Source organism: Vidua macroura, chromosome 34 (assembly GCF_024509145.1).
Source record: "Vidua macroura isolate BioBank_ID:100142 chromosome 34, ASM2450914v1, whole genome shotgun sequence".
Lineage (NCBI taxonomy): Eukaryota > Metazoa > Chordata > Aves > Passeriformes > Viduidae > Vidua > Vidua macroura.
Window position 1 is genome coordinate 1,413,239 of NC_071604.1, and position 7,838 is coordinate 1,421,076.

Here is a 7,838-nt window from a genome sequence, read left to right on the forward strand (position 1 = left end):
GATGAAAGCGAGGCGCTGGGAGTGTTTTTTGAATCAGCTTTGGTGGCAGGGATGTGCAAGAAGTATCCACTTAGGCCACCTAAAGGGAAAGGGTTTTTTTTGATCACAGTGCTCAGGGCAGAGCAGTTCTGGTGTGTGTTGTGTCACTTGTCTATTGTGCATTCTGTGTGTTTGGGTATTTCGTGTCACATGGCTTTTTTACCTTAGCCCTTTGAGGGCCCTATCAGAAACCCTGGCCTCATTTTTGGCATCCGTGATCTCCGCATTCCTTGGACGGGCACCAGTGCAATAGGACTCTTGATTCCAGAGGTCAGACAGGCATCTGAATTGCATCTCTCTTTAGAAGCATCCAGTCAGATGTCTTTTAAGGTCTTGCTCTGAGCTGTGTCAACAGCCACACACCGCAATGATCCCTTAAAGCCGATTAGGACCGATAAGAATGCAAAGCTAGCTAGAGCCTTCGGACCGTAAAACATTCCTCTCTGCAGTTCTCTTAAGAAATCATTCTGTTAGCATCTTGTTCCTGCAGGGTTCTCTGAGCCTCATCGGCTCCGAGCGGTCCGTCTCACCTAGGTCATCTCGTTCCGCATTCTCCCGGCGCTCGCCGGCATTCTTCTCACAGAGAGCTCTCTCTCCCTGTCACGTCCCCTCGTTTGTCACGTTCTGTCCTGTGTCACGGGTGTCTGCACGTATTTGTCCCGGAACTGCTCTGCCCTGCTGCATAGCCTGTAACAGGACAAGTCCCAGGAGTTGAAATTTCTGCTGCGGGGTGTAGTTGGGCTCTAGATTGTATTCGTAGATTGACATGTTTGGTGCTGTTAAGTTATCCTGCAGCCGTTTGACATTACTCCTACCTTTCTTTCAGATGCAGGCAGATTAAATCTGTAGCAGAGCCCCCAATCCCGGGTCAAGGGGTTTTCCCTGAGAAGGTCAGTCGCTGTTTGTGTTTGCAGGGGAAGCATAAATGGTGACTATGTTACAGCACTGTTCTTTGTCTTTATTATTAGGAAGTCCAGGCAGATAGCTGCAGCCAAGGCCAAGTGTGCCAGGTGAGAAGTGGACAGAAGCAGTTGTTTTCGCACAGGTCTCAGTTTCTGGTGCACCTCTAACCATCCGTTCTCATTTGCGTGCTTTAGGCCATCCACTCGGCGTACGCTAAGCCCCTGTCATCAGGTGGCGGACGGACCGGGTTTCCTGCACTCGTGAGCCCTCCGGAAGTATGACGGGACCCCGTGATGAAGCCCACACATCTTGTATTTCAAGGTCCCGTCTGGGTAGCTCACGGGAACGGCCGAGGAGCTGCGGTGAGTCGGGGAGGTAGGGAGGAGGAGAGGGGGTCCACTCCAGTTTCAGCCGTGCCCAGTCACCTTGTCTCCACTTAACCTAGGCGTACCTCGTGACGGCAGCGTCGGCCTCGGAGCACGGCCGAAGCGTGCGGCCCGAACGCCAGGGCTCTCTTAGGAGAAGGTGAGTAGCAGAATTGTCAGGTTTTAGCCCGTGTGCCGTTAAGATTGTGCACTGATGTTTCCTTTTCTTTGTCTTGGCAGACGAAGAGATAAGAGCCTGGTGACAGCTGGAACTTCCCAGACGGGGAGGTGGCCTTCTTTTGCACTCGACAGGGATTTGCACGCCCAGAAGTGTGCAAGATAAGTCGAGGGCTACGACCCACTGAGGGGAGGGAAGCGGGGTGCTGGCTTGGGACTGCCCGGAAGGGATTTTTGAGTCTGCTTTGGAGATGGGGATGTCTAAGAAGTGTCTCATTAGGCCACCTAAAGGGAAAGCGTCTCTTTTGATCTCAGCGCTGAGGTGCGCAGGGCAGAGCAGTTCCGGTGTGGGTCGTGTCACTTGTCTCTTGTGCATTCTGTGTTGTTTGGGTCTGTCACGTCACTTGTCTTTTTTTACCTTAGCTGTCTGAGGGTCATCTTGGCATCTGTGATCTTTGCGTTCCTCGGCCCGGCCCCAACGCCACAGGCCTTTTGACTCGGGAGTCCCGACAGGCATCGCAGTCGTATCTGTCTTTAGAAGCATCCGGTCAGATGTCTTTGAAGGTCTCGTTCTGAGCGGTAGCGACAGCCGCACACCCCAACGATCCATTATAGCGGCTTAGGACTTGTGAGAACGCCAAGCTAGGTAGCTCATTCTTACCGTAGGCTTTTCAGGCATCCGCTTGTGCAGTTCTCGGAAGACATCGTTTTCTTAGCATCTTCTTCCTGCAGGGTTCTTTGAGCCTCATCAGCTCCGAGCCGTCCGTCTCCCCTAGGTCATCTCGTTCCGCAATCTCTCTGTCCTCGCGGGCATTTTTCTCGCCAAGAGATTTTTCTCCTTGTGGCGTCCCCTCGTTTGTCGTGTCCTGTCCCGTGTCACGGGTGTCTGCACATATTTGTCCCGGAGCTGCTCTGTCCTGCTGCATAGCCTGGTGTAATTGCACAAGTCCTGGAGACCTGCAATTTGGAATGGGGGATGTAGTTGTATTCTAGATGGTATTCCTAGATTCACACAGGATGCTTGGACCTGTTAAGTTATCCTACAGTTGTTTGAATTTTCTCCTAACTTTCTTTCAGATGCAGACATTTAAGATCTGTGGCAGAGCGCCCCTCCTGGGTCAGGGGGTTTTCCCTGAGAAGGTCAGTTGCTGTTTGTATTTGCAGGGGAAGCATAAATGGTGACTATGTTACAGCACTGTTCTTTGTCTTTATTATTAGGAAGTCCAGGCAGATAGCTGCAGCCAAGGCCAAGTGTGCCAGGTGAGCAGTGGACAGAAGCAGTTGTTCTCGCACAGGTCTCAGTTTCTGGTGCACCTCTAACAATCCGTTCTCATTTGCGTGCTTTAGGCCATCCACTCGGCGTACGCTAAGCCCATGTCATCAGGTGGCGGACGGACCGGGTTTCCTGCACTCGTGAGCCCTCCGGAAGTATGACGGGACCCCGTGATGAAGCCCACACATCTTGTATTTCAAGGTCCCGTCTGGGTAGCTCACGGGAACGGCCGAGGAGCTGCGGTGAGTCAGGGAGGTAGGGAGGAGGAGAGGGGGTCCACTCCAGTTTCAGCCGTGCCCAGTCACCTTGTCTCCACTTAACCTAGGCGTACCTCGTGACGGCAGCGTCGGCCTCGGAGCACGGCCGAAGCGTGCGGCCCGAATGCCAGGGCTCTCTTAGGAGAAGGTGAGTAGCAGAATTGTCAGGTTTTAGCCCGTGTGCTGTTAAGATTGTGCACTGATGTTTCCTTTTCTTTGTCTTGGCAGACGAAGAGATAAGAGCCTGGTGACAGCTGGAACTTCCCAGACGGGGAGGTGGCCTTCTTTTGCACTCGACAGGGATTTGCACGCCCAGAAGTGTGCAAGATAAGTCGAGGGCTACGACCCACTGAGGGGAGGGAAGCGGGGTGCTGGCTTGGGACTGCCCGGAAGGGATTTTTGAGTCTGCTTTGGAGATGGGGATGTCTAAGAAGTGTCTCATTAGGCCACCTAAAGGGAAAGCGTCTCTTTTGATCTCAGCGCTGAGGTGCGCAGGGCAGAGCAGTTCCGGTGTGGGTCGTGTCACTTGTCTCTTGTGCATTCTGTGTTGTTTGGGTCTGTCACGTCACTTGTCTTTTTTTACCTTAGCTGTCTGAGGGTCATCTTGGCATCTGTGATCTTTGCGTTCCTCGGCCCGGCCCCAACGCCACAGGCCTTTTGACTCGGGAGTCCCGACAGGCATCGCAGTCGTATCTGTCTTTAGAAGCATCCGGTCAGATGTCTTTGAAGGTCTCGTTCTGAGCGGTAGCGACAGCCGCACACCCCAACGATCCATTATAGCGGCTTAGGACTTGTGAGAACGCCAAGCTAGGTAGCTCATTCTTACCGTAGGCTTTTCAGGCATCCGCTTGTGCAGTTCTCGGAAGACATCGTTTTCTTAGCATCTTCTTCCTGCAGGGTTCTTTGAGCCTCATCAGCTCCGAGCCGTCCGTCTCCCCTAGGTCATCTCGTTCCGCAATCTCTCTGTCCTCGCGGGCATTTTTCTCGCCAAGAGATTTTTCTCCTTGTGGCGTCCCCTCGTTTGTCGTGTCCTGTCCCGTGTCACGGGTGTCTGCACATATTTGTCCCGGAGCTGCTCTGTCCTGCTGCATAGCCTGGTGTAATTGCACAAGTCCTGGAGACCTGCAATTTGGAATGGGGGATGTAGTTGTATTCTAGATGGTATTCCTAGATTCACACAGGATGCTTGGACCTGTTAAGTTATCCTACAGTTGTTTGAATTTTCTCCTAACTTTCTTTCAGATGCAGACATTTAAGATCTGTGGCAGAGCGCCCCTCCTGGGTCAGGGGGTTTTCCCTGAGAAGGTCAGTTGCTGTTTGTATTTGCAGGGGAAGCATAAATGGTGACTATGTTACAGCACTGTTCTTTGTCTTTATTATTAGGAAGTCCAGGCAGATAGCTGCAGCCAAGGCCAAGTGTGCCAGGTGAGCAGTGGACAGAAGCAGTTGTTCTCGCACAGGTCTCAGTTTCTGGTGAAATTCTCAGCATCCCTTTTTTTTTTTTTTTTTATTTTAGGCAGTTCTCTCGCGAGATGTCTCTGATCCCAGATGTCTGAGGCCAGGTGGGTGCAAGCTTAAGGTGTAGGTGGGCGTACTTGTCAGGTCAGGGTGGTGGTCTTTTCTCGGTATCTCAGTGTGGTTTTTTTTGCTTTGTTTCTTTGCAGGTGTCATTGCTGCCCTAGACGTGTGAAGGAACAGAGTCAAGCGGGTGAGTCGGCATTTAGGCTGGGTGACTCATAGGTGACCGTTATGCGGCAGCACGCTAAGCCTGTACCTTTTCCTTTTGTAGGTATCCTCCTGGCAGCCTGTTGAGTCGCATCAAGATTTCAGGTGAGCCGGGGCAGCGGTGCGTCAGAGTTCCGGGGATTCCTCTTTTGCAGGGCGCTAGTTGCATTTTCTGTTTTGTCTTAGGTACCGTGAGGAGGCGCATAGCTGAAGTTTGGAAACGGCAGCACCGGAGCAGATGTAGAGAACATGTCGCCGTCCACGTCTGGCTGACGATGGATTTTGTCCGGTTGTCTTGCAAAAGCTAAGTGTCGGGGCCAGTAGGTGGGAGAAGGGGAAAAACCTTTACTATCACAGGAGACAATTAGATGTTAGCTTAGAGGAGAGGCCCATAGTGGGACGGGCCCCTCGGAAGCAGAGGGAGAGGGTTTCTCCTCAGCCTCACCAGAGTCTTCGCCGGGCAGGGCAGTTCCGATCCGTCTTCGCGTCCTCGCGAGGTTTGCGTCGGCGGCCTTCTTTGACTCTTGACGTCGTCGTGGATCTTTTCACCCGAGGAGCTCGCCTTCACGTCCGGAGCTCTAGCCACGGTCACGCCGTAGTCATCGCTTTCTTGTCTAGGCCTACTGAGCTTCTTAGGCTTCCTCTTAAGTCCTTTGGCACTAACATCTTGAAAGGAGTTAAATTTCATCATCACATGCTATTGCCCTAGGGCTTTCTTTCCTTTGGCATCATCGGCCTATGACTCATCTTGGACTAGCAATCTTGGGTCCATAAGGTGGAACTGCCAGGCAGTTTCCACTCGTGTCTGTGTTATGTCGTCCGTGTCTGTGTTATGTCATCCGTGTCTGTGTTATGTCGTCCGTGTCCATTGATTTCTGCGTCATAGGCCTTTGTTACATCTCGAGGCTTTATCGGCATTGTTCTCTGCAGTATCGGCCATATTTTACTCGTGTACCTTCCTGGATATCGCTTATTCCGGCATCGTTACATTTTTACTTTTTGAGACGGGAAGAAGTACAGGAGACGTTCTCATCCATCTTCCTTCTCACCTTTGGTAGCGCCTTCTCTTCCCGTGCCATTCTCTTGGACTTCTAGAGGGAGCATATTAGACCCTCATCACCTGACCACAGTAGTTCCGTAGCTTGCGCCTTCTCAAAGGGTATAGGGCTCAACAATTAATCTTCCGGAGAGTTACGTCAAGTCCTCACTTATATTGTATCTACGTCGGCATATATTGTACGTGCTTAGGTTGTACCTACCTATGTTGGCTTATACTGTATGTGCTTATATTGTATGTACTTATGTCGTATGTACCTATGTCGGTTTATATTGTATGTACTTATACTGTATGTTCCTATGTTGGCTTATATTGTGCATATATTGTATGTACCTACCTTGGCTTATGTTGTACATGCCTCTGTCGTGCCACTTACGATCGGAGCTGCCCTGCCCAGGCGCGTAGTCACAGTTAGGTAGAGCAGTTATAAAACTTTACAGTTCATCTGTCTTCTATGGGGGTTTTGGGTACAAAATTTATGGACCCGGAGCGGGAATAGCTCCTAGCCGTCAGATAGTCACTCGTCGACCGCCTCCCGTCGTCTCTGTCGTCTCGCAGGTCCCCGGGTCCCTACACGTTATCCCGGAATCTACCGCCGGACATCGAAGAGCCGCGGTCAGAAGACGCGTCGAAGCGGCAACATAGCGTTTCAAGTAAGGGTCGCAGTCAGCGTGTAAGCGGAAGAGCGTGTGAGAGAGCGTGATTGTCCGTGTCTGTCTGTGAGAGCTTGTGTCTGCAGGTGTGAGTGTGTGTTGACCGGTTCTAACCTTGTGCGTATGGCCTTTGCCTTTCAGGTTTTTCAGCTCATTTTTAAATTTAGAATAAAAAATCCCCAGCCGGGGTTTTTTTTTTTTTCCCCCCGGCTGGGTTTTTTTTTCCTCGGTCCCGGCCGGTCCGCGAGGCGAAGTTCATCGCCAAAGTTTGGAGGCGGACCGTCCCGGGACCGGGGTTTTCGTCAGGCAGGAGGATTTTTTAGGAGGCTCCCGGGGACCACGTTCCCGAGGAACAACGATTGCCGGGGCGTAACGGAGCGGTTGAAATGAGAGCGACGGTGAGTTTGCGTGGAATGTGAAGGAGGTGGTCACGGTGGATGACTGTTGTTTTCTGTGTGCTATTTTTTTTTTTTGGTCTTTCCTCTAACAATCAAACAAAATGTAATGTAAATAGAAAAAATGTTATATTGTGTTAATATGCGTTCGGTTTCTATTGCCCCGTATCATTCCGTGTTTGCTTTCGCCGCCGCATTTCCCATACGGCTCCGTACGTAAGTCGGATTTCTACCAGTCAGCGTACGGATTGTATCTACGCTCCCATTCGTATACATCGTTTCTATGTGTTTTGCTGGAGTGTAAATAAAAAAATCATTCAATAAAGTTGAATCAACCCTAATAATGATGCCCCCCGCTCCCTCCCCCTCCCCCTTTGGCTCCTGTGTTTTTTTGGTGTGGTTTAGTAATTTTTTTTTCCCCACTGTATTTCTTCCTTTGCTTCTTCTCTTAGTTTTCTTTCTGTCACGTCATTTCTGTCCGTCCCTAACTTTGTTTCTGTTTCTCACTGTTTCTAACTCTCTCTCTCTGCTTCTCTGTTTACCTGTATGTATTTTCTTCTGTTTCTCTATTTCACTATTTCTAACTATTTATTTTTCTCTCCAGTTGATGCTTTTACTCTTTATTTCTTTTTCTCTCCAGCTTCTCTTCTTTTTTTTTCTCTATTCTTTTCTTTTGTCCTCTTTTTCACTCTCACCCTCTTTCTTTTTCACTGTACCCCTTCTCATTTTTTACTCTTTGCCACTTAAGTCCCCACTTAAGTCCCCACTTAAGTCCCCACTTAAGTCCCCCTCTTTCTTTCTTTCCATCTTTTAATTTCTAACTTTGTTTCCCTTTCTAGCTTTCAAAAAGCAGCAGTAGAAAGTTTCAGGCTCCCTGGGAGTAAAATAAAAAACAAACTTTAAATAATTATTAAAAAAAAAAAAGAATTTACTCCCCGGGAGCCTGAAACTTTCTACTGTTGCACCGGACATATAGTTTTTCTTCTTTTTTATA

At 50.0% G+C, this 7,838-nt stretch overlaps 1 long non-coding RNA gene across 1 annotated transcript; it reads left to right on the forward strand.

Moving 5' to 3' along the window:
* The first annotated feature begins 4,700 nt into the window (after positions 1-4,700).
* LOC128821055 (uncharacterized) lies at positions 4,701-4,967 on the forward strand. The gene is made up of 3 exons (XR_008441011.1): positions 4,701-4,722; positions 4,804-4,844; positions 4,926-4,967. It is a non-coding gene; the product is annotated as an uncharacterized LOC128821055 (long non-coding RNA).
* Positions 4,968-7,838: the final 2,871 nt, after the last annotated feature.